Source organism: Hyaena hyaena, unplaced genomic scaffold (assembly GCF_003009895.1).
Source record: "Hyaena hyaena isolate Hyena2069 unplaced genomic scaffold, ASM300989v1 scaffold_73, whole genome shotgun sequence".
Taxonomy (NCBI): Eukaryota; Metazoa; Chordata; class Mammalia; order Carnivora; family Hyaenidae; genus Hyaena; species Hyaena hyaena.
The window spans coordinates 2087244-2109970 of record NW_024080705.1 but is presented as its reverse complement, the minus strand read 5'-3'; the positions used below and the strand labels follow the sequence as shown (position 1 = coordinate 2109970).

General features: G+C 39.4%; 1 protein-coding gene across 4 annotated transcripts in view; it reads left to right on the top strand.

Annotated features, from left to right (window-relative positions):
* Positions 1 to 22727, top strand: part of TET1 (tet methylcytosine dioxygenase 1) — a 128807-nt gene that overhangs the window by 13246 nt on the left and 92834 nt on the right. The gene's annotated exons all lie outside the window — the stretch shown is intronic.

The following is a 22727-nucleotide window of genomic DNA, read 5'->3' as shown; positions in this document are numbered from 1 at the left end:
AGTATGGTGTTCCATCGTATGTTTGTTTATATCATAGTACATTCATCCATTCTACTCTTTTAAAAAAATTTTTTTTAATGTTTTATTTATTTCTGAGAGAGAGAGAGAGTGAGTGAGTGAGCAGGGAAGGGTCAGAGAGAGAGGGAGACACAGAATCCGAAACAGCCTCCAGGCTCTGAGCTAGCTGTCAGCACAGAGCCCAACGCAGGGCTCAAACCCACAAACCATGAGATCATGACCTGAGCTGAAGTTGGACGCTTAACCGACTGAGCCACCCAGGTGCCCCTCATCCATTCTACTCTTAATGAACAGTACTGTTACTGTACACATTATCGTAAACGTCTTTTGGTGAATACATGTGTGCATTCTATTATATATTCCTAGGAATGGAATTGCTGGGTCATAGAATATGCATATGTTTAGCTTTTGTTGTTCCAATTAAGACTATCAGTCATGTTTGAGAGTTCTACTTGCTCCACATCTTTGTCAACATTTGCTATTTTCTGTCTTGTTTTACTTTAATCATTTTGCTGGGTGTGTAATGGCATCACTACATAGTATTTATTTTCTTGATAACTAATGAAATTGAGGTACTTATTATTCACTTCTTAGCCATTTAGATATTGTCTTTGTCCATCTTTAATTGGTTTTTCTGCCTTTTCATATTGGTTTATAAGAGTTTATAATGTCTTTTAAGTTTATTTAAGAATATTATGTTTAAAAAAAATTTTAAGTTTATTCATTTATTTTGAAAGAGAGAGAGCATGTGCAAAAGTGGTGGAGGGGCAGGGAAAAGGAGAGACAGAATCCCAAGCAGGCTCTGCAGCTTCAGTGCAGAGCCCTTTGGGGGGCTGGAGTTTGTGAACCATGAGATCATGACCTGAGCAGTGATCAAGAGTTGGAGGATGTAACCTACTGTGCCATGCAGGCACCCCCATTACGTTTTACTGATAAAAATTTTCTTTTTTTTTTTGTTTTAAAAATATTTTTATTTTTGGGAGAGTGCAATCGGGAGGAGCAGAGAGAGGTGAACAGAGGATCTTAAGCATGCTCTACACTGATAGGCTGACAGCAGTGAGCCTGATGTGGGGCTCGAATTTACCAACAAACCGTGAGATCATATCAGATGCTCAGCCCACTGAGCTACCCAGGCACCCTATCATGCATTTTAATGAATATTTTTTGTTTATTTAAAAAAGTTTTTTTAAATTTATTTCTGAGAGACAGAGAGAGCTTGAGCAGGGCAGGGTCAGAGAGAGAGGGAGACACAGAATTTGAAACAGGCTCCAGGCTCTGAGGTAGCTGCCAGCACAGAGCCCGACACGAAGAGACCGACTTTGGCTCAGGTAATGATCTCACAGTTTATGAGTTTGAGCCCCACGTCGGGCTCTGTGCTGACACCTCAAAGCCTGGAACCTGCTTCAGATTCTGTGTCTCCCTCTGTCTCTCTGCCCCTCTCCTGCTTGCACTCTGTCTCTCTCTCAAAAATAAAGAACATTTAAAAGAAAAAAAAGCGCTAACTACTATTGCTTTTTTTTGGTCATAGATTAAATTTTTGTCTTCCACAAAAAGAAAAATTTTTTATTTGTAAAACAAGGTGGTTAGATAGTCTCCCCAGGGATATCTTTTTATCCAAATATAAAATGTTATTTTCCTGCCAAGTTTAGTTCAGGTTACTTTTTTGTATATTCCAAAATGCAAATAATTTAAACCACTAATTTTATAATTCATAGGCCTCTAGGATTTTTCTCTTGGCTGGGGATAAGCTCTATGTATTGTAATTTAGCATTTTATGACCTATGCATTACCCTATTTATTTGATAATGTTACAAGTAAGAAAAAAAAAAAAAGGAAGGGGGTGCTTTTTAGAGGCAGAAAGTAGGTGTTTGGCCAGACTACATTTTTAGTGTGTATAAGATACATTTTTAGTGTGTGCAGATAATTTTTAGTGTGTATAAAAACAAAAGTAAACAGGGACGCCTGGGTGGCTCAGTCAATTAAGCGTCGGACTTCTGCTCAGGTCATGATCACACGGTTCATGGGTTCGAACCCCGCGTTGGGCTCTGTGCTGATGGCTAGCTCAGAGCTTGGAGCCTGCTTCACATTCTGTATCTCCCTCCCTCTCTGACCCTTCCCTGCTCACACTGTTTTTCTCTCCCTCAGAAATAAATAAAACATTAAAAAAAAAAAGTAAACAAGACATAGCCATTTTTGATATGTTTCTGAGGGCAGGGTATTGAATTATATATCTGTGTCTTAATGGTTGGGGTATATGTAGAGTACATCACACATTAAATGTTAATTTGGCTGCCAAATTGAAATAATCCCTTATATTTACTCTGGTTAATGATTTTTTCCCAAAATATTGAAGGGTTATTATATATTTGGTTAGATTAAATGGTAGTATACTAGAAAACACTGTAAAATGTGCTGTTACCATGCTATATTCTTAGCTAATGCAAATTCTACCTGGAAGAATAATGATTACCTCCATAGGTTGTACTTGCAAAGCTAAAAGTCTAGTAGGATTATATGATAAAAATTGAGCCACTGAGTGTCCATTATTTTGTGAATAGTGTGGTAACAGTCTAGTTCCAGAGCTATCATTTCAGAATTTGCTGACATACTTGTTTTATTTTATTTTATTCATTCTGGTGGGAGTGAGGTGGGACAAGTCTCTCCTGGCTACTGCTTTCTTAGTATTTCTAAACAGTCGGAACTCATTTTGGTTTATGTTGTATACGGCATATGGAACAAATTTTTGCTACTAACTCCTTCAATTGAGGGCAGATGTTATATGTCCTTAAATATGCCTTTAAGGAATCTCTTTGGATCACTACTGAGACTTTGGTAGCATACCTCAGATCAGAGCTGACTGTAGGGAAAAAAACCCTTTGGTGTCTAGGATCCTTGCATGTGTAAACCCCAAGTATGTCAACAAAACCATGGTGACCTTGATTGACTCTGACCTATGGTGTTAATTTTTGGAATCTTGTCAATATGGTTCAAATCTTACCTTTCCATTTTTGTATGTCATCTTAATCAAGAAGGAAAATGTGTGGAACTGGCGAACCCCTCCTTCTAGAGTCGGCATAATCCAAATCATACTATTATATGATAGTGAGCACCATAGTATGGTACATGTTCACTTTGCTGCAGAACTTAACTCCATAGCTCATTTAGTTGGTCAGTCTCTTGGTTTTTATGTTCCAGAATAGTATTTCAAGAGTTGATGGTTTCAAAGCTGCAATAGTCATTCTCTTTATAAAGTAGCCAGTCATTGTTGCATTGTGATGCATGTGGTACTTGAGTTACCAGGCACAGAGCCCGACTTGGGGCTTGAACCCACAATCCACGAGATCATGACCTGAGCAGAAGTCAGATGCTCAACCAACTGAGCTTTCCAGGCGCCACTAAACATTTTATTTTTTAAAGTTTATTTATTTTTGAGAGAGAGCATGAGCTGGGGAGAGCAGAGAGAGAGGAAGGGGGCAACACAATCCAAACAGGCTCCGGGATCTGAGGTGTGAGCACAGAGTCCATTGAGGGGCTCCAACTTACGAACTGTGAGATCATGACCTGAGAGCAGAAGTTGTATGCTTAATTGACTGAGCCACCTAGGCATCCCTGCAGTGTGCTTTTGAAAAAAACGCATTGGGGGTGCCTAGCTCTCTCAGTCAGTGGGGTGTCTGACTCTCGATTTTGGCTCAAGTCATGCTTTTATGGTTTTGAGTTCTAGTCCTATGTCAGCTCTGCGCTGACAGCAGGGAGCTTGCTTGGGATTCCCTCAAATTCTCTCTCTTCCTACCCCCATCCGCCCCCCCCCACTCTCTTTCTCTCAAAATAAATAAACCTGTTTTAAAAAGTAGGGGAGGGAACCTGGGTGGCTCCGTTGGTTAAGCCTCCAACTTCAGCTTTGGGTGATGATCTCGGTTCACGAATTTGAGCTCTGCATCAGGCTTTCTGCTATCAGTGCAGAGCCCACTTTGGATCCTCTGTCCCCATCTCTCTCTGCCTCTCCCCCATTTGTGTGCTCTCTCTTTCTCTCAAAAATAAATAAATATTACCAAAGAAACCCTGTTAATTAAAAAAATTTTTTAATTAAAAAAAGGAAGTTTAGGAGCAAGAAAAATAAGAAGTATGATTCTACTACTTAGAGGCAATCCTTTTGGATGTATTGGCTTGGCTTATTTCTTTCCAGTATTTTTTCTGCATTTAAAAAAACATAGTTGAAGTCAAATCAGGTAAATGTGTTTCTTCTCCTTTTTTCATATTTTCCCTTGTAATTAAAATTTGGTAAAGACTTAAAAACTATGTGAAAAATACTCTTTTATGGTAAATACACATAACCCTACTAAATTAGTTTTCATTGCTGGATGCTTCAATTTCTTACAGTTTTTTGTATGGTAGTGAACTTTTTTCAGGATAAATCTTGGTTTCCACTTAAGATTATTTCCTTGACACTGGATCATTAGTCCTTTATTTCAAGCTAAAAGTATTAGCCTAATCAAAATATTGAGTATTTTTCTAATATTATTGCCTAATGGTTTCTATATCTTTACCATTTTTAGAAACCTGAGGTTTGTATTTACAGTGAAGGTATTTTTTGGAAAGGTAGGTTTATTTCCTTCTCCCAAATGAGAAACTGAAGTTTCTGTTACATTCTTTTTGGTTAACATCTTATTTGCCTTTGCAAAGATGGTGATTGAGGTAGCATTTCAGCATATCTCCTAACTAATGACTGGATACTAGTGAGATCATATTAGGTACTTGGTGAATTTTTATCTATTACAGAAAAACCAAAATTTTAAAATTGCTATTATTGGGGTGCCTGGGTGGCTCAGTCAGTTAAGTGTCCAGCTTCAGCTCAGGTCGTAATCTCATGGTTGGTGGGTTTGAGCCCGCGTTGGGCTCTGTGCTGACAGCTCGGAGCCTGGAGCCTGCTTCCTATTCTGTGTCTCCCTCTCTCTCTGCCCCTTCCCTGCTCACGCTGTATCTCTGTCTCTCAAAACTAAATAAATGTTAAAAAAATAAATAAATAAAAATTAAAAATAAAATGAAATTCTTATTATTATATTAGTTCTTTAGTCCTACTAAAATTTACACATATTTTTTGGTTGCTAGACAAGAATTCCTAAGACCAATTTAATTGTAGTCTTTTCAAAAATTTTTTTAATGTTTATTTATTTTTGAGAGAGAGACACCTGACCTGAAGATGGAAGCCTAACCGACTGAGCCACCCAAGTGTCCTTGATCCCACTTTAAATGATCCTAACACTCACACAATATTTCAGTAATTATAAAAATAGAACTCCTACATTAGAGGTTTTTAATCAGGATGGTCTTCAGTATTCTGTGGTCCCATTCTCTCACAATTATATGCTGTATGTATATGTATACATATATACATATATTCCTATTCCAGTATAGTTAACATACAGTGTTAATAATAGTTTACAGCTTATTATTTTTACATGCACTTTTCTGGAGAGATGGTTCATGGCTCTTATCAGATTTAATAGAAATGTACTGTTATGTCTCTCACTTCCCAAAAGTAAAACAGGTAAGAGAATCATACCACTCTTACAAATTTGAAGGAATGAAATGGACAACTATTCCTACATATAAGAAAAAACCAGTTATACTGAGTTTTGGTATTCCCCATGTTATCAGTATGAGAATGGACCTATTCGTAACATTGTGACAGACCTGTGCCTTGAGGAGCAGAAGTAATGTCTATAAAAGGCTTGGCAGTGTGCCTGCTAAATGCTAGGTGCCTAAACATGGTAGTTATTACATTCTTGAAGAGATTCATTTCATTACTTTCAGCCATATCCCTCTTGCCACTTGATTCATGTTATTTAGAGCAAAGTAATTGAAGTCCTTGGAAGTAGCCAGTACACACCATTTTGCAGTATCTGCAAAAGCATTTTCTTTGGAGGAAGAAGATGCCTTATGAATGAATTGGTTTCACTGTTCCCATGTGATATAGAATTATAGTTGTGGTTTCCAGTGAGATGACGATTGTAGTTTCTTTTCTTTGTATAATGAGAGGGTTTTGGTGTTTGCTGTATTCTAGACACTTACAGTTTTTCCTATCAGATTGCTTATCTATCTATCATTCTATCTATCTATTTATGGGAGAACACAAGTGGGGGAGGGTCAGAGAGAGGGGGACAGAGGACACGAAGCAGGCTCTGAGCAGACAGCAGTGAGCCCGATGTGGGGCTTGAAACATGAACCTTGAGATGATGACCTAAACAGAAGTTGGATGTTCAACAAGTGCCTCTTTCATATCAGATTTCATATGTAACACCATTTTTTGGTGAATGTTATGTTGAAGAGCGAAAGTAGGATGAAGGCAGGAGGAAGTGGGAAGACAAGACCATGGAATTCCACAGTTTATGCAAGGCGTGAAATGTAGGTGGAGTTGATACAGTTTAGATGTAGAAAGACATGTGTGTGAGGGTGTGTGCACACATGTGTGCATGTGTGTGTAAGTAACTTGTTTAGGAGTTAATACAAATCTGTTGGGAGGTTGGTCCTAGGTAATATAGAAATTAAAATGCCTTTATTCACCTAATTCTATTTTCTTTTCTTTTTTTTTTTTTTTTTGAGAGAAAATGCTAGTGGGGGAGGGGCAGAGAGAGAGGGAGACACAGAATCCAAAGCAGGCTCCAGGCTCTGTGCTGTCAGCCCAGAGCCAGACGCAGGGCTCAAACCCATGAGCAGTGAGATCATGACCTGAGCCGAAGTTGGTAGCTCAACCGACTGAGCCACCCAGGCACCCCCACCTAATTACATTTTCAAGTGCATTATGAAATGTTAAAACAAACATTTAAAAACCAGGAAAACAAAACAATAGTGTTTAACTTTTATCTTTTTTAAAGAATTAGCAACTAGGGACCTTTGTCTTCATTGCTAATTAGATACATAAGATTTTAACAAAAAATAAACTTTTTTGACTTGAAATAGGAAACTGGCCAAGGAAAGGAAGAAGAAAGAAATGAACATATATTGAGGGTCTACTATGGGACAGACACTGCTAAAAGGCTTAATGTTACCATAATTGATCCTGACAGTGATTGATGAAGTTTAAGTGTTTGGACTCTCATTTTGCAGATTGGTAAATAGAAACCCGCTGTAAAAATTGTGTTTAATTCTCCATGGCTAGCAAGTAGTAGAGACACTTTTTTCACTGTGATAAAGGAGAATTAAACAATTAATCTCTTCTTTTTTGAAAAAGTTGAGATAGAGTTCACCTAATAAAATTTACTCTTTTAAAAGTGCACAATTTAGTGTTCTTTAATGTGTTTATAAGGTTGTGCAACCATCACCACAATCTAGTTCTAGAACATTTTCATTATTCTAAAAGAAACCCTGTGCTCCACTCAGCAGTCACTCCATTCTCCCCTCCCCCAGCTCCTGGCAACCAGTAATCTGCTTTTTGTCTCTGGATTTGCCTGTTCTGAACATTTCATGTAAATGGAATCATACAGTATTTGGTCTTTTGTGTCTGGCTTCTTTCACTCAGCATAATGCTTTCAAGGTTTATCCACATTGTACCATATACCAGTACTTTGTTCCCTTTTATGGCTAAATAATATTTCATTGTATGAATAAACCACATTTTGTAAGAACGTTCATCAGTTGATGGACTTTTAGGTGGTTTCCACTTTTTGCCTATTATAAATAATGATGTTATGAACATTTGCGTACAGGTTTTTTGTAGACATGTGTTTTCAGTTACTTGGTGTATATTCCTACAAGTGGAATTGCTGAATCAAATGGTAACTCTGTTGAAATGTAAGGAATTACCAAACTGTTTTCCAAAGTAGTAGTACCATTTTGGATTCCAACAGCAATGTATTAGGGTTCTAATTTTTCCACATCTTTACCAACACTAGTTATTATCTGACTTTTTGATTATTCCAATTTTTTTAATTTTTATTTTTTAATGTTTTTTAAAAATTTATTTCTGAGAGAGACAGCGTGAGCAGGGGAGGGTCAGAGAAAGTGAGAGATACAGAATCTGAAACAGGTTCTAGGCTCTGAGCTAGCTGTTAGCACAGAGCCAGATGTGGGACTCAAACCCATGAACTGTGAGATCATGACCTGAGCTGAAGTCGGACTATTAACTTGACAGAGCCACCCAGGCTTATGATTATTCCATTTTTTTAAATGTCTACTTATTTATTATTTGTTTTTTCAGAGAAAGAGAGAGAACATGAGTGGGGGAGGGGCAGAGAGAGGGAGAGAGGATCCCAAGTGAGCCCCGCCCATACAGCAGAGAGCTCAATATGGGGCTTGAAGTCACAAACCGAGATCTTGACCTTAGCCAATGTTTGGTGCTTAACCAACTGAGCCACCCATGACTTTTTGGTTACTGCTACCTTAGTGAATGTGAAGTAGCATTTCATGATGGTTTTGATTTTCATTTCTCCAATGATTAATGATGTCAAGCATCTTTTCATGTGCTTATTGACCATTTGTATATCTTCCATGAATACTTTGCAATTCTGTCTTAGCCCTTAGTCCTTCCAGGCTGCTATAACAAACTACTACAGACTGGGTCATTTATGAATAACACAAATTTATTCCTTAAAGTTCTGGAGGCTGGGAAATCCAGGATCAAGATGACAGCATGGTCAAATTCTGGTGAAGACCCTCTTCATAGTTCATAGCTGGTGCATTCTCGCTGTGTCCTCACATGGTAGAGTAAGCTAGAGCTCTCTGGAGCTTTTAGAAGGCACTAGTCCCTTTAATGAGGGTTCCACTCTTATGACTGAAGCGCTTCACAAAGGCCCCATCTTTTTTTTTTTTTTTTAAATAAGCTGAATGTATTTATTTATTTTTTTAAATTTTATTTCTAGGAGAGAAAGAGAGAGAGACAGTGTGAGCAGGGTAGGGTCAGAGAAAGAGGGAGTCACAGACTGAAACAGGCTCTCCAGGCTCTGAGCTGGCAGTCAGCACAGAGCCCGACGCGGGGCTCGAACCCACGAACCACGAGATCATGACCTAAGCGAAAGTCGGACGCTTAACCGACTAAGCCACCCAGGCGCCCCCCCCATCTTTTTTTTTTTTTTAATGTTTATTTATTTTTGAGAGAGAGACAGAGAGAGCAGAGGAGGGGCATAGAGAAGGAGACACAGAAGCCAAAGCAGACTTTAGGCTCTGAGCTATCAGCAGAGAGCCCTCCATGGGGCTCGAAATCAGGGACCACTAGATCATGACCTGAGCCTTAATCTATCTTTCTTTCTTTCTTTCTTTCTTTCTTTCTTTCTTTCTTTCTTTCTTTCTTTCTTTCTCTTACTTTTTCTTTCTTTCTTCATCCCTGGGTTGTTTGAACAGGCTAGGATTTTTTTTCCTCCCCTCATGTCCCTCCCCATGCTGCATTTGGCATTTGGTAGCCACCAAACAAATGTTGGTTGAGTTGAATGATACTGAGCATAGATGTGGAACTGGTATGCAGTAAGCATTGATATCTGAAGGGGTTAATAACAGCTATCATGTTTGAGTACTTACTAAGTGCCCAGTACTGTATTAAGTACTGACATAACTCATTGTCTCATTTAATCCTTACAACAATCGTATTGAGTATACATTCTTCCTTCAGTGTATAAAGTAAGACAGTGAGGGGGTGCCTGGGTGGCTCAGTTGGTGAACTGTTTGACTCTTGATTTTGTCTCACGTCATGATCTCTTGGTTTGTGGGTTTGAGCTCTACTTCCGGCTCTGCTCTGAGAGTGTGGAGCCTGCTTGGGATTCTCTTTCTTTCTCCCTCTCTCTCCTGCTCCCTCACTCAAGCTCATTCTCTCTCTCTCCCTCCAAATAAATTAGTAAACTTTAAAAAAGTTTTTAGGGGCGCCTGGGTGGCTCAGGTCATGGTCTCGTGGTTCTTTGGGTTAGAGCCCCACACCAGGTTCTGTGCAGGCAGCTCAGAGCCTGGAGCTTGTTTCAGATTCTGTGTCTCCTTCTCTCTCTGCCCCTCCCCTGCTCATTCTCTGTCTCTCTCTGTTTCAAAAAAGATAAAAACTACTGAAAATTTTTTTAATAAATAATTTTTTATTTTTTTTACTTATTTATTTAAAAAAGTTTTTTTAAATAGTTTATTTATCTTTCAGACAGAGACAGAGCATGAGCAGGGGGAGGGGCAGAGAGAGAGGGAGACATAGAATCTGAAACAGGCTCCAGGCTCTGAGCTGCCAGCACAGAGCCCGGTGCAGTGCTCGAACCCATGAACCGTGAGATCATGACCTGAGGTGAAGTCAGACGCTTAACCGACTCAGGCGCCCCTAAAAATGTTTTAAAAAAAATAAATGAAGTAAGACACCGAAGCTTAGACAGGTCAAGTAACTTGTCTAAGATCACACATTTGATCTAGGCTTTGAAAGAACCTTTGGCATGGATGGTATGTGCTCATTTTAACCACCATGTTCTTGAGTGAGAGCAATAAGCACCACATGAAGAAGCCTGAGGATAGTGAGGAGGGGGACCTAGAGGCAGATTGGTTGTGAATAGTCATGCTAAGGGCTTTAATGTTATCTTTCAAACTTGTGAAACTTTGAAATAGATGTTGTTTAAGAGTCTTAAAGGTTGATTTTGCAAAACTGTAATTTTTTTTATTTTTAAGTTTATTTATTTCGAGAGAGAGACTGTGAATATGGCAGAGGTAGAGAGAGAAGAGAGAGAGAATCCCAAGCAGGCTCTGCGCTTTCAGCATGGTACTCGAGATCACTGTGAGAGCATGACCTGAGCCAAAACCAAGAGTCTGACGCTCGACCAACTGAGCCACCCAGGCGCCCCCAAAACTATAATTCTTTTTTCACATGAGTCAAATATTGAAACACTTTGAGTTTGTCAATTCTACTGATTCTGTACTTTGAAGGTTACATTTTTCTTTAACCATCTTTTTACTTCTTTCCCTCAAATTTTATATTTTTGCTTAAAATATTTTTACCCTCCTGGACCTCATTCATTGCCCTCTGAATATTGGTATGGTAATTTTACACTATCATGGCAATTTTTCATTCTCGTATGCCTTCAAGCAGATATTTTTATGTTTTGTGTAGCTTTTCTTTTAAAAATATTTTTCTTAATGTTTTATTTATTTTTGAGAGAGAGATGGAGATAGCATGAGCAGGGGAGGGTCAGAGAGAGAGGGAGAATCCAAAGACAAGGTCCAGGCTCTGAGCTAGCTGTCAGCACAGAGCCCGACATGGGGCTCGAACCCACAAACCGTGAGATCATGACCTGAGCTGAAGTCAGATGCCTAACCGACTGAGCCACCCAGGCACCCCTCGTGCAGCTTTTCTAATTGTTTTTAGCAGGATGGCTTTTCCAAATGATCAATTTTATTATCAATGGAAGTGAAAGTTTTATATTCTTTTTAATTAATAAGTGTATGATTGTGCCATGATGGAATGGTGGAATTAGAATGCCCCAACTCTAGGGGTGCCTGGGTGGCTCAGTCAGTTGAGTGTCCTACTTTGGCTCAGGTCATGATCTCACGGTTCATGGGTTCAAGCCCCACATTGGGCTCTGTGCTAACATCTAGCTCAGAGCCTGGAGCCTGCTTCGGATTCTGTGTCTCCCTCTCTCTCTGATCCTCCCCTGCTTACACTGTCTCTCTTTCTCTCTCTCAGAAATAAGTAACATTTAAAAAAGAGAGAAAAAAAAGAATCTTGTTAATATGAGATTTATCTGGGAGAGGTTCTGATGTCCCAAAACAGTGTATTCTTAAATATATTCAGTTTTTATATTAAAATAATTTTAATTGCTCATTACATTTTTATTACATTTTTAAAATGCCAATATACTTAACATACAGTGTTATAAATTAATTTCAAGTGTACAATATGGTGATTCAATTCTATACATTACTCAGGGCTCATCATATTAAGTGTATTCTTAATCCCCTTTACCTATTTTACCCATCCCCCTACCACTTCCCCTCTCATCATCTGTTTGTTCCTATTAGTTAAGAGTCTTTTTTTTGGTTTGCCTCTTTTTTTACTTTGTTTGTTTGTTTCGTTTTTTAAATTCCACATATGAGTGAAATCTTACGGCATTTGTCTTTCTCTGACTGACTTATTCCCCTTAGCATTACACTCTCTAGATTCATTTATGTTGCTGCAAATGGCAAGATTTCATTCTTTTTTATGGCTGAATAATATTTCAGTGTGTATATATAGCACATCTTTTATCCATTTATCTACCGATGGGCATTTGGGTGGCTTCCATAACTTGGGTATTATAAGCAATGCTGTAATAAGAATTGGGATCCATGTATCCTTTCAAATTAGTGTTTTTATATTCTTTAGGTAAATAGACAGTAGTGGAATTACTGGATCATATGGTAGTTCTAGTTTTAATTTTTTGAGGAACTTCCATACTGTGGCTGTACTAGTTTGCATCCCCACCAACAGTGCATGAGGGTTCCTTTTTCTCCACATCCTTGCCAACACTTGTTTCTTTACTTTTTATTTATTTATTTATTTATTTATTTTAATATTTCATTTATTTTTGAGAGAGAGATAGAGACAGCATGAGCAGGGGAGGGTCAGAGAGAGAGGGAGACACAGAATCTGAAGCAGGCTCCAGGCTCTGAGCTAGCTGTCAGCACAGAGCCCAACGCGGGGCTCGAACCCACAAACAGTGAGATCATGACCTGAGCTAAAGTCGGACGCTTAACCAACTGAGCCACCCAGTTGCCCCTCTTTACTTTTTTTTTAATACGTTGTTTTTCGTATACAGTTTTCACTTGATCTTAGCCAAAAGGCCAAGAAGCGATTCGTATACAGTTTTCTTAACTAATGACAGTCATTGTTTTCTGTTGCTGCATTGGAATCACCTGGAAGGCAAGCACCATATCACATACTTTTCATACTCATTTTAACATTTAATCCTAATGTCAGCATTGTTCTTCACCGAGTCTGTGAGAGGCTGACTTATATTTAAAGACTTTTTTTTAAATGTTGAGTTAAAAAAAAATTTTTAATGTTTTTATTTATTTCTGAGAGAGAGAGAGAGGGAGTGTGAGCAGGGGAAGGTCAGAGTGAGAGGGAGGCCCAGAATTTGAAACAGGTTCTGGGCTCTGAGCTGGCAGTCAGCACAGAGCCCCATGCAGGGCTGGAACACACCAACCATGAGATCATGACCTGAGCCGAAGTTGGATGCTTGTTGGATGCTTAACCGACTGAGCCACCCAGGCGCCCCAAGATTTTTTAAAGAGAGAGTGCAAGTGGGGGAGAGGAGCAAAGGTGGGGGAGAGAGAGAGAGAGAGAGAGAGAGAGAGAGAGAGAGAATCTTAAGCAGGGTCCTGCTTTGGGTCTCCATCCCATTTCCCTGGGATCATGACCTGAACTGAAATGAAGTGTCAGATTTTCAACCAATTGAGTCAGCCAGGTGCCCCAAGTTCCCATATTTAATAGAATTGTTGGGATTTGGACCCACCAGGGACATACTGATCTTTTTTTTTTTTAATGTTTTATTTATTTCTGAGAGAGGGAGACAATGTGAGCAGGGGAGAGTCAGAGAGAGGGAGGTACAGAATCTGAAACATGCTCGAGGCTCTGAGCTAGCTGTCAGTACAGAGCCTGACATGGGGCTCGAACCCACAAACCGTGAGATCATGACCTGAGCCGAAGTCGGACGCCTAACCAACTGAGCCACCCAGGCACCACCGTACCGATCTTATTAAGATAATATTTTGATATTGTATAATATCATATTTTAAGGTGGGGGCTCGTAGATGGCTCAGTCAGTTAAGCTTCTGACTTCGGCTCATGATCTCACAGTCTGTGAGTTCGAGCCCTGCATTGGACACTGTGCTGATTGTTCAGAGCCTGGAAACTGCTTCAAATTCAGTCTGTCTGTCTGTCTGTCTGTCTCTCTTTCTCTGCCCTCCCTTGCTCACATTCTTTTTGTCTGTCTCTCTCAAAAACAAACATTAAAAAAATTAAATATTTAGGATGGATAGGCCAGGAGGAAATAAAACTTTTCTATTTTTTAAAAAATTTTATTTTTAAGTAATCTCTACAAATAACATGGGACTCAAACTCACAACCCTGAGATCAAGAATCATACATTCCACTGACTGAGCCAGCCAGGTGCCCCAAAACTTTCTTTTCAAGACATCTACAGTAATTTTCTTTCATTATATGCATAGTGAGTAAGAGAATTGTTGGGTATAGCAAACCTTAATTCCCCCAAACCCACTAACACTTCATTTATTGTGATGAAGCAAAAAGTAGTCCTATAAAATATGGGCTTATGATCACAAAGTTAAAAATTTAATTACAGCATTAGTGAATGCAGTTTGACTTATTCTCAAATTATGTGGTTTAAAGAGCTACTGTTATGGGCATTCACAATTTATTAAAAAAATACTAAAACATTAAGAACCATTTATTTTACTTTAAATAAGAGGTAATTGAATAAGTATTTGGAAGTCAGGTAAATAAAACACATTTTGGGAAGAACTGCAGTTTTTTAAGTAGTCATTAAGAGTGAGTATCTATGTGGGTTCCTGGCTGGCTTAGTTGGTAAAGCATGCAACTCTTCTTGATCTCTGGATTGTGAGTTTGAATCCCACATTGGGCATAGAGATTACTTAAAAAGAAATCTTTAAAGAAAGATAAAAGAGTATCTATGGAAATGCCATTATAATCATTTATGCTAAAACATACTTAATAAAGATAGGCAAGCTTTTTTTATTTAAATCTGCACAGTTAGCATAGCTACAAGCTTGAGCTCTATACCTGTTGATTTGTAAGGTGAACTGTGATGAAAATAACCTTTTTGTTCTTTTGTTATGGCAAGTTATCTCTTCCTGTCTTCACAAGGTGTGTTTCTAAAGGGCTTTACACTGCAAAAGTTCAAAAGGATCCCCTTTAGACACAGAAGTGGTACCAAGTTAGAAGAACTGAGGACCTAGAAAGAGGTAGGAAGAAGCTTGAGGACCATTTATTTATTTTATTTTATTTATTTATTTATTTGTTGTATTTATTTAGTTTTGAGAGAGAGAGAGAAGTGAGGCTGACCTGCAGCGGGGTTCTTGTTCACCTGACGTGGGGCTCGAGCTCACCTGATATAGAACTTGAACTCAGGTACCATGAGATCATGACCTGAACTGAAATCAGATGCTTAACTGACTGAGCCACCCAGGCGTCCTTGTTTATTATGTTAATAAACTAATGTGCCCATATTTTAAAGAATTAATGTGCCCATTGACTAAGTATTTGGCTGTCAGGAAAATCAGACTTTGGGAAAAGTTATTTTTAGGCATTCTACTACTATAAAAATATTACAGGCTCAATGGCAAGATTTTTGGGTTTTATTTATTAATTAATTTATTTTTTGGTTTTCCCTGAAAAAAAGTGGTAATTCCTGTCTTCTCTCAACCTGAGCTAAGCTCCATGAAAAAGAATTATTTATTAAATCAGAAATCCCAAAGGTATGAAGAACTTGCTCCAATATAGATGGTATTCTCTATTCTATTACCAGGATGAACAAAGGCCACCCCTTATTCCAAACATCAAAAACATCTGTCCAGTACAGTTACCCTGCTGAAATAATAGAACTTATTTCTAGGCAGACAAATTTGTTTTTTCATAGATTGTGTGAAACTCTAAGAAATGAATTCAAGAACTAAAGGAGTTAACCCTTCTTGAATAACTGATCTTATCTCAACAAAAAATTTTGCATACATTCATTTTCAAAACATGCTTTTCTCTTATTAGGAGATTTGGTTATACAAGAGCAATTTCTAGCTTAAAAATAAGAGTTTTCAGATCTAAGACAAACCAGCCACCCTTCCTCAGTTCTTCCCTTGAAAAAGTAGCTGCGATTTGTGATGATCAATTTAATAGGAGCATCATTGTTGGCTTTTGAAAGCACTAGTTATGGAAAATGGAACCAAAAAAAGTAACATTTCAAATGGGAATGGTAGAGAATTAAAAGCTGATTACATCTCTCCAAGTGCCTCTTATATTCATTGTCCCCTTAGCTCCTTCACAGCCATCCTCCAGTGTGACTTTCTGTAGCCAGAGTGCTGCCAGTGTCCTTGCACATGCTGTGAACCTTCATTGGGGGCACATAACATTTCTTTCTCCCTCTAAATGTCACCAACTCCTGCTTAGGTTTCAGTGGAAATGTCACTTCTCTGGGAAGACTTCTCTTTCATAGCTTTTCTGGGCTCCTTCCCATTCTATACTGCATCATGATGGTATCTCTCCTGAGATGTTAGGTTCTTTCTGATTTTTTTTAAGATTTATTTATTTTTGAGGGAAAGAGACAGCATGAGTGAGAGAAGGGCAGAGAGAGAGGGAGACACAAAAGTGGAAGTAGGCTCCAGACTCCGAGCTGTCGGAACAGAGCCTGATGCAGAGCTCAAACTCTAGAGCGGTGAGATCATGACCTGAGCTGAAGTCAGATGGTTAACTGACTGAGCCACCCAGGCACCTCCTGATGTGTTAGGTTCTGAAGGGCAAGCCCAGCACCATTTCTGCATATTGTAAGTCCCCAACATTTATGAAGTCATTTTTATGAGATTTTATTTGTTTGTTTGTTTATTTTTAAGTTGTTTAAAGATTTAAATGGGAAGGTTCATTGTAACAAATCAATTAACAAGTTTCAAAGAAAATGTTTTTGGATGTGGAGTCTTTTAAGGTTGTTCAACAATTTTAAGTTGTATTTGGTAAACTTAGGAGATAACTAAATCTAACTCCCAGGGAAGAAGTTGTGTATGTATAAAATGCTTTGAGCTTCTCAGAGAAACAGTGAATTTTTATGATTTTGATATTAGACTTGATGAGACCATTGGATTATCTAAAAACTGAGGGTTCGGTGCTATCTAGTGTCTGCTCTCTAGCATGAGTGACGTGGAGAAGGAGCCCAAGGATAGAGAACTTCCTTTTTTTCAAAAAAAAGATACTATTGATAAAAAATACACAAGGCAGACTAGCAATAATAAGAAGCAAATTTCAATATATCATTCACAAAAGGGGACATTTTTCTAAATAGCAGCATCCTTTGTGATTTGTTTTTGACAAAAACCTTATAAATACTCTTTTTGGATTTCTCTGTCCAAATTATGGATCTAGACTTAATGGAGTAGGCTTGTCGATTTTAAGTTAGTACTAAGAATTGTTGAGAAACTGGGGAGAGTGATATTTCAGCCCCATTAATCTCTGGCATTATCTCTGCTTCACCTCACTGACAACAGTTCTTCCTTGGCAATTATTAAAGACCATCATTCACTTGTTCCTTAATTCTTGTTATTGAAGATCATTGATTTATCTTTTATTTTAAAATTTTTTTAAATGTTTATTTTGAGAGAGAGAGATAGAACATGCAGGGGAGGGGCTGAGAGTGAGGGAGACAATCCCAAGCAGGCTCCACACGGTCAGGATGGAGTCCAATGGGGGACTCGAACCCATGAATCCATGGAATGTGAGCTCATGATTCCAACAACATCAAGAGTCAGACGCTTAACTGACTGAGCCACCCAAGCGCCCCAAAGAACAGTTATTTTCACCAGCAGTAAGCAGGACTGCTGGAGGGAATGGGGTAGACACTAGGTAGACCTGGCCCCTTAGAAGGAAAAAGGTTATTGCAGATAAGCCTCAGGGAAGGAAGTGGGGGGTGGAAGGAAGCCAGAGAAGGCTGTGTGAGGAGATCAGTCACCTATACCCAGGCTATTATTGCTTACCCAATCACCCAGGAAGATCTGTTAACCTAAGGTTTCTGTGTCTCATAAGAAATAAAACCAAGCTAACTCTAAGACCTCTGTTAGAATTGTGAAAAATATGAGCCATCCTTTTCTTATTGGAAATTTATATATGGTACTTAAAATATTTTTACCTGGTATCACTGCAAAAGCCATGACCTCCTCACCCCAATAATATGTAAGAAAAGACATATAGAAAGATTTCATGGGAGAGGAGAGTGGGGCTAATACTGGATTTTGTGCTGCAGAAGTGTCCAATTTGAGGAAGCATGATCACTCCTGAGATTAACCTAGAGGAAACCTCCTCCTAGGTAGTATTTGTATGTCTAGTTTCTTGTGGATGCAGAATGGCTTATGCATAGAAAGAGAAGTATAATTTTGAAATTATTCATAAATTTATCTCTGAGGGCACAAAATTAATTTTTTTAAAAGTACGTTTAATGTAATGTTCACTTAAATACCAGTCTTCTAAGAATATGAACCACTACTCCTCCATCCTAAAAATGAAGTGTATGGGGGTTTTGCATTAAAATTTTTTAAATTAAATTAAATTAATTTAAAAATTATTTATTTATTTTGAGAGAGAGAGGGAAGAGAGAAAGTGCAAGCAGGGGAGAGGGGTAGAAGGGGAGAGGGGTAGAAGGAGAGAGAGAATCTCAAGCAGGTTCCACAAAGAGAGCCTGATGGTGGGGCTCCATCCCATGACCCTGGGATTATGACCTGAGCGGAAGTCAAGAGTCAGTCTCTCAACCAAGAGAGCCCCCCATTCTCCCTCTCCTGGAGTGTGTGGTTTTGAAGATGTTTCAATCTTAAAGGTTATTTAGGAATATTTACCAATGTCTATTGTTGGGTATTAAAAATGAAGAGGAGTTATAGACAAAGTAGTATAGATAGTTGGTTATACCTCAACTCAAGTTCTAACTTGCTATATAGTGTGAATTAAGTACTTTTATCTCTTTGAGGCTTAGTTTATCTATGAAACAATGCAGACTCAATTTTTTTCTCTGATGTTCTTTTATAGTTTTACAATCATTTGATTTCTTTTCTTTAAAAAATTTTTTTTTATTTCTGAGAGAGAGAGGGAGAGAGAGAGAGACAGCATGAGCAGAGGGTCAGAGAGAGAGGGAGATACAGAATCTGAACAGGCTCCAGGCTCTGAGCTGTCAGCACAGAGCCTGACGTGGGGCTCAAACCCACAAACTATGAGATGATGACCTGAGCAGAAGTCGGATGCTTAACCGACTGAGCCACCCAGGAGCTCCTACAATCATTTTATTTCAAAAAAAATTTTTTTAAGTTTAATTATTTTGAGAGAGAGTGCACGTGCAAGCATTAGTAGGAGAGAGGGGTTCAGAGAGAGGGGTGAGGAGAGGCAGAATTCCAAGCAGGCTCTACGCTGACAATTGCGGAGCTCCAACGTGTGAGATCTTGAGATCATGACTTGATCTGAAACCAAGTATCTGACACTTAACCGACTGAGCCACCCAGGCACCCCTACAATCATGTGATTAAGAGAAAAGAGATCCAACTTTGTAATATTTGAAAGAACCTAAAAGTTATTACAAAATTAAATACAACTCATGCATCTTAATAATCATGATTCCTTGTGAGAAAAAGTGACAAAAGCAAGTTCTAAGTAGGACTACAAAATAGGATTTCTTAGTTTCTGATCTGCCATTCTTCCAACAGAATCTAGTGGTATGCACTTTGCCCTAAGTAATAAGAGAGTGGGAATGGCTCTCCTGACCTCCAATTTCTCATTTAGTAACGTCTGATTATTTTCTCCATCAAAGTCCGCCATCACCTAAGCCCTGAGCTGAGAGACTGTCAAATCACGAAGTATAGGATTTAGAGCAGATGGTCACAACCAATGTAGGTTACCAATCCATTCTGTGTTCAAACAAGTGTAGATCTTCATGGTATAGTAACCCTCATGTTAAGCTGAGATGAGCCTTGGTTTATTTATTAATTCATTTTGCAGAACACTCCACACAGACCTCCAATGTTTGCTTAGGTTGCCAAGTGCAGTGTTGTATGACTTCATGAGTATCCTGTGCAGTGAAAATTTTGTCAGTGGGGCTTTCAAAAGTGGACTGACTTCTCACTGTTGTGGATTTTCAGTACACCTAACACTCAGAGCCTGATTTTATTTTATTGGGACAAACATGGATCACATAATTATATAATATAGTTCTATATTTTCAATATATATTATAAATCATGGCCAACTTTACTAAACACTGAACAGTCAAGCTGAGAAAATGTTGATACTTTTAAAAAATTATATTCAAGTATTCAAGGGGGAAAGGCATTATTTGGTGTTGAAATGAAAGGAACTTTAAGAAATGTAGGGCTTACCCTTGTGTGCACTACTGACAGGAATGTAAAATGGAATAGTCATCATAGAAAATTTGGTGGTTCCTTGAATAATTAAACATAATTATCATATGATCCAACAATTCTACTCCTAGGTATATATTAAAAGAATTGAAAGCAGGGGCTCACATAGATACTCATACCCATGCTCAAAGCAGTGTTATTTACAATAGACAAAATATGGGAACAACCCAAATGTATATCAACTGAAGAACAGATAAAACAAATTTGGTGTATAAAACAAATACAAATAGTACAGTGAAATACTATTGAGCCTTAAAAAGGAATGACATTCTGGGGTGCCTAGTTGGCTCAGTCAGTTAAGCTTCCCACTTCGGGTCATGATTTCATGGTTCGTGGGTTCGAGCCCCACATCTGCTAGCATCACAGAACCTGATTCAGCTCCTCTGCCCCACCTATGCTCATTCTCTCTCTTTCAAAAATCAGTAAATAAACCTTAAAAAAACATTTTTTGAGAGAGAGGGAGACACAGCATCTGAAACAGGGTCTAGGCTCCGAGCTGTCAGCCCAGAGTCCAATGCAGGGCTCAAAATCACAGACCCTGAGATCGTGACATGGCCAAAGTTAGATACTTAACCAACTGAGCCACCCAGGTGCCTCAAACTTAAAAAAAACAAAAACAAAAAACACTTATAAAAAAAAAAGGAACAGAATTCTGATAATCTTACAACATGGATGAACCTTGAAAACATTATGAGAAGTAAAAGCCAGATAGAAAAGGACAAATATTGTGTGATACTAGAATAGGCAAATTTATTGAGACAGAAAGCAAAATAAAAGGTAGTAAGGGCTGAGAGAAAGTGAATGAGGAGTTATTGTTGAATGGATACAGAGTTTCTGTTTGGGATGATGAAACGGTGCTGGAAATGGAAAGGGGGAATAGTTTCACAACTTTGTGAATGTACTTAACACTACTAAACTGTACATTTACAAATGGTTAAAATGGCAAATTTCAGGTTATGTATATTTTGTCACGCACACCACAAACTTCAAAGAAAAAGAAATGATGTAGGGCCATTTTGAAATCTTGTTGTATTGGGTCCTGTTTTTCTACCTGTTTCATGGATTCTTCATTCACCACAGAGCTTAGTGTGGGCTCAGTGTGCTTGAAGTTGCCCTGATGGATGTGGTTAGGTCAGAATCCACCAGTTTTGCTACCAGAAGGCTTGGTCTTTACATTTGTTAAAAAATTTGAGGGTGGGTAGGTGAAGGAGAGGTAGTTTAAAGTCGGAAAAGAGTGCATGTTGGACTTACCATTCCAACAAGAAAAGCGTGCTTTTGTGGCAAACCAAAAGGCTAGGAATCCAGGGTGATGAAATACAGGCCTTCCGGCGCTCACTCTGTTCCTGATTTCTGGTTGTGGGAATCTGTTCCGAATCCAACTGCAAGTGGAAAACCCATCTTTGGCTGAGCAGCAAGGGAGGTCCTCCTGCCAATCCCCTAAATGTGTTGCTGAAACTTTGGCCCTGTGAGGTTGGAGCTGAGGCTGTCGTCCCAAGATCTGTGCAGCTGTCAAGGTGGCTGTGATGGGACTGTAACTGGCCTCTGCACTACATTTTGGCAGTGACCTTGAGACCTGCCAGCTCACAGCAGCTGTCCCGGTTCTTTCTCTTCTGTCACTGTTGCCTTGGCCAGGGGGCTTAAGGGGAGGGAGCTGAACTCCTCTGGTTATGCCATCCTCAGGGTCTGGCAAGTTCCGGCCATGGTGCCCGGCTCTCCCACTGCCTACCACCCGCTGGGCACGGTGTCATTCCAGGTGCCTGAGTGTGGGTGGCTGCTTGTGCCTCCTCTGGCTCCGCTCCCAATTCCTGGGAAGTGGGTGGCCCCAGCTGACCACCAGCCTGCTACGCAGACAGGCTCCACGTGGGGACACGCCTGGCAGCTCTACAGGGAGATGCTCGGTGACAGCTGATGATCTTGGGAGACAGAGGAGCCAAAGGTGCTCCTCTTGTCCCAAAGGTTTGAGCCCACCTTCTGGACAGGAGGGATTTCTCTGGGAAATGAAAGTCACCAGAAATGTGCAGAGCAAGAGAGAAATCTTTTTTTTTTTTCTCCAGCCACTCGGAGTGGCAAGTGTATTTTCTAAACTCCTCCCCTTCTCCTTGTCCTCATCCTGTCCTTTTCCTTTTAAGTGGCTTCATTAGTATTTTCTAATCCGCCTTTGTCATTGGACATTTATTGACAGAAATCAAATTGCTGTGTTTCTGGGCAAAGAGCCTGCTGCAAAGAGGTGTGGTTCCCGGGGAATGAGACACGCAGCCCAACAGCTGAGCCTACACTGTCCTCACATAACCTCCCTGCCTTAAATATCGCCAATATTTAGCCTTGCCTTATAAAGTAAAAATGCACAATACCTTCCAGAGTTTCAGCAAGCCCAAATGCCCCCCTCGGCTCAGTTATATCTCCTGTACGTTGGAGGCAGAGCCGCGCACCCCTCCCCCCGCGCAGACCTGCCCTCGCAGCCGCCAAGAGGTTACTAATCAGGGAGCCTCCGCCATCGATCCGATGGTGGAGACCTGGGGGATTTGTGTGCATTGTTTTTGCTGAAGCCTCCTGTGATTTCGGCGCGACCAGATCCTCTGCAGCGCACTCCATGTCGC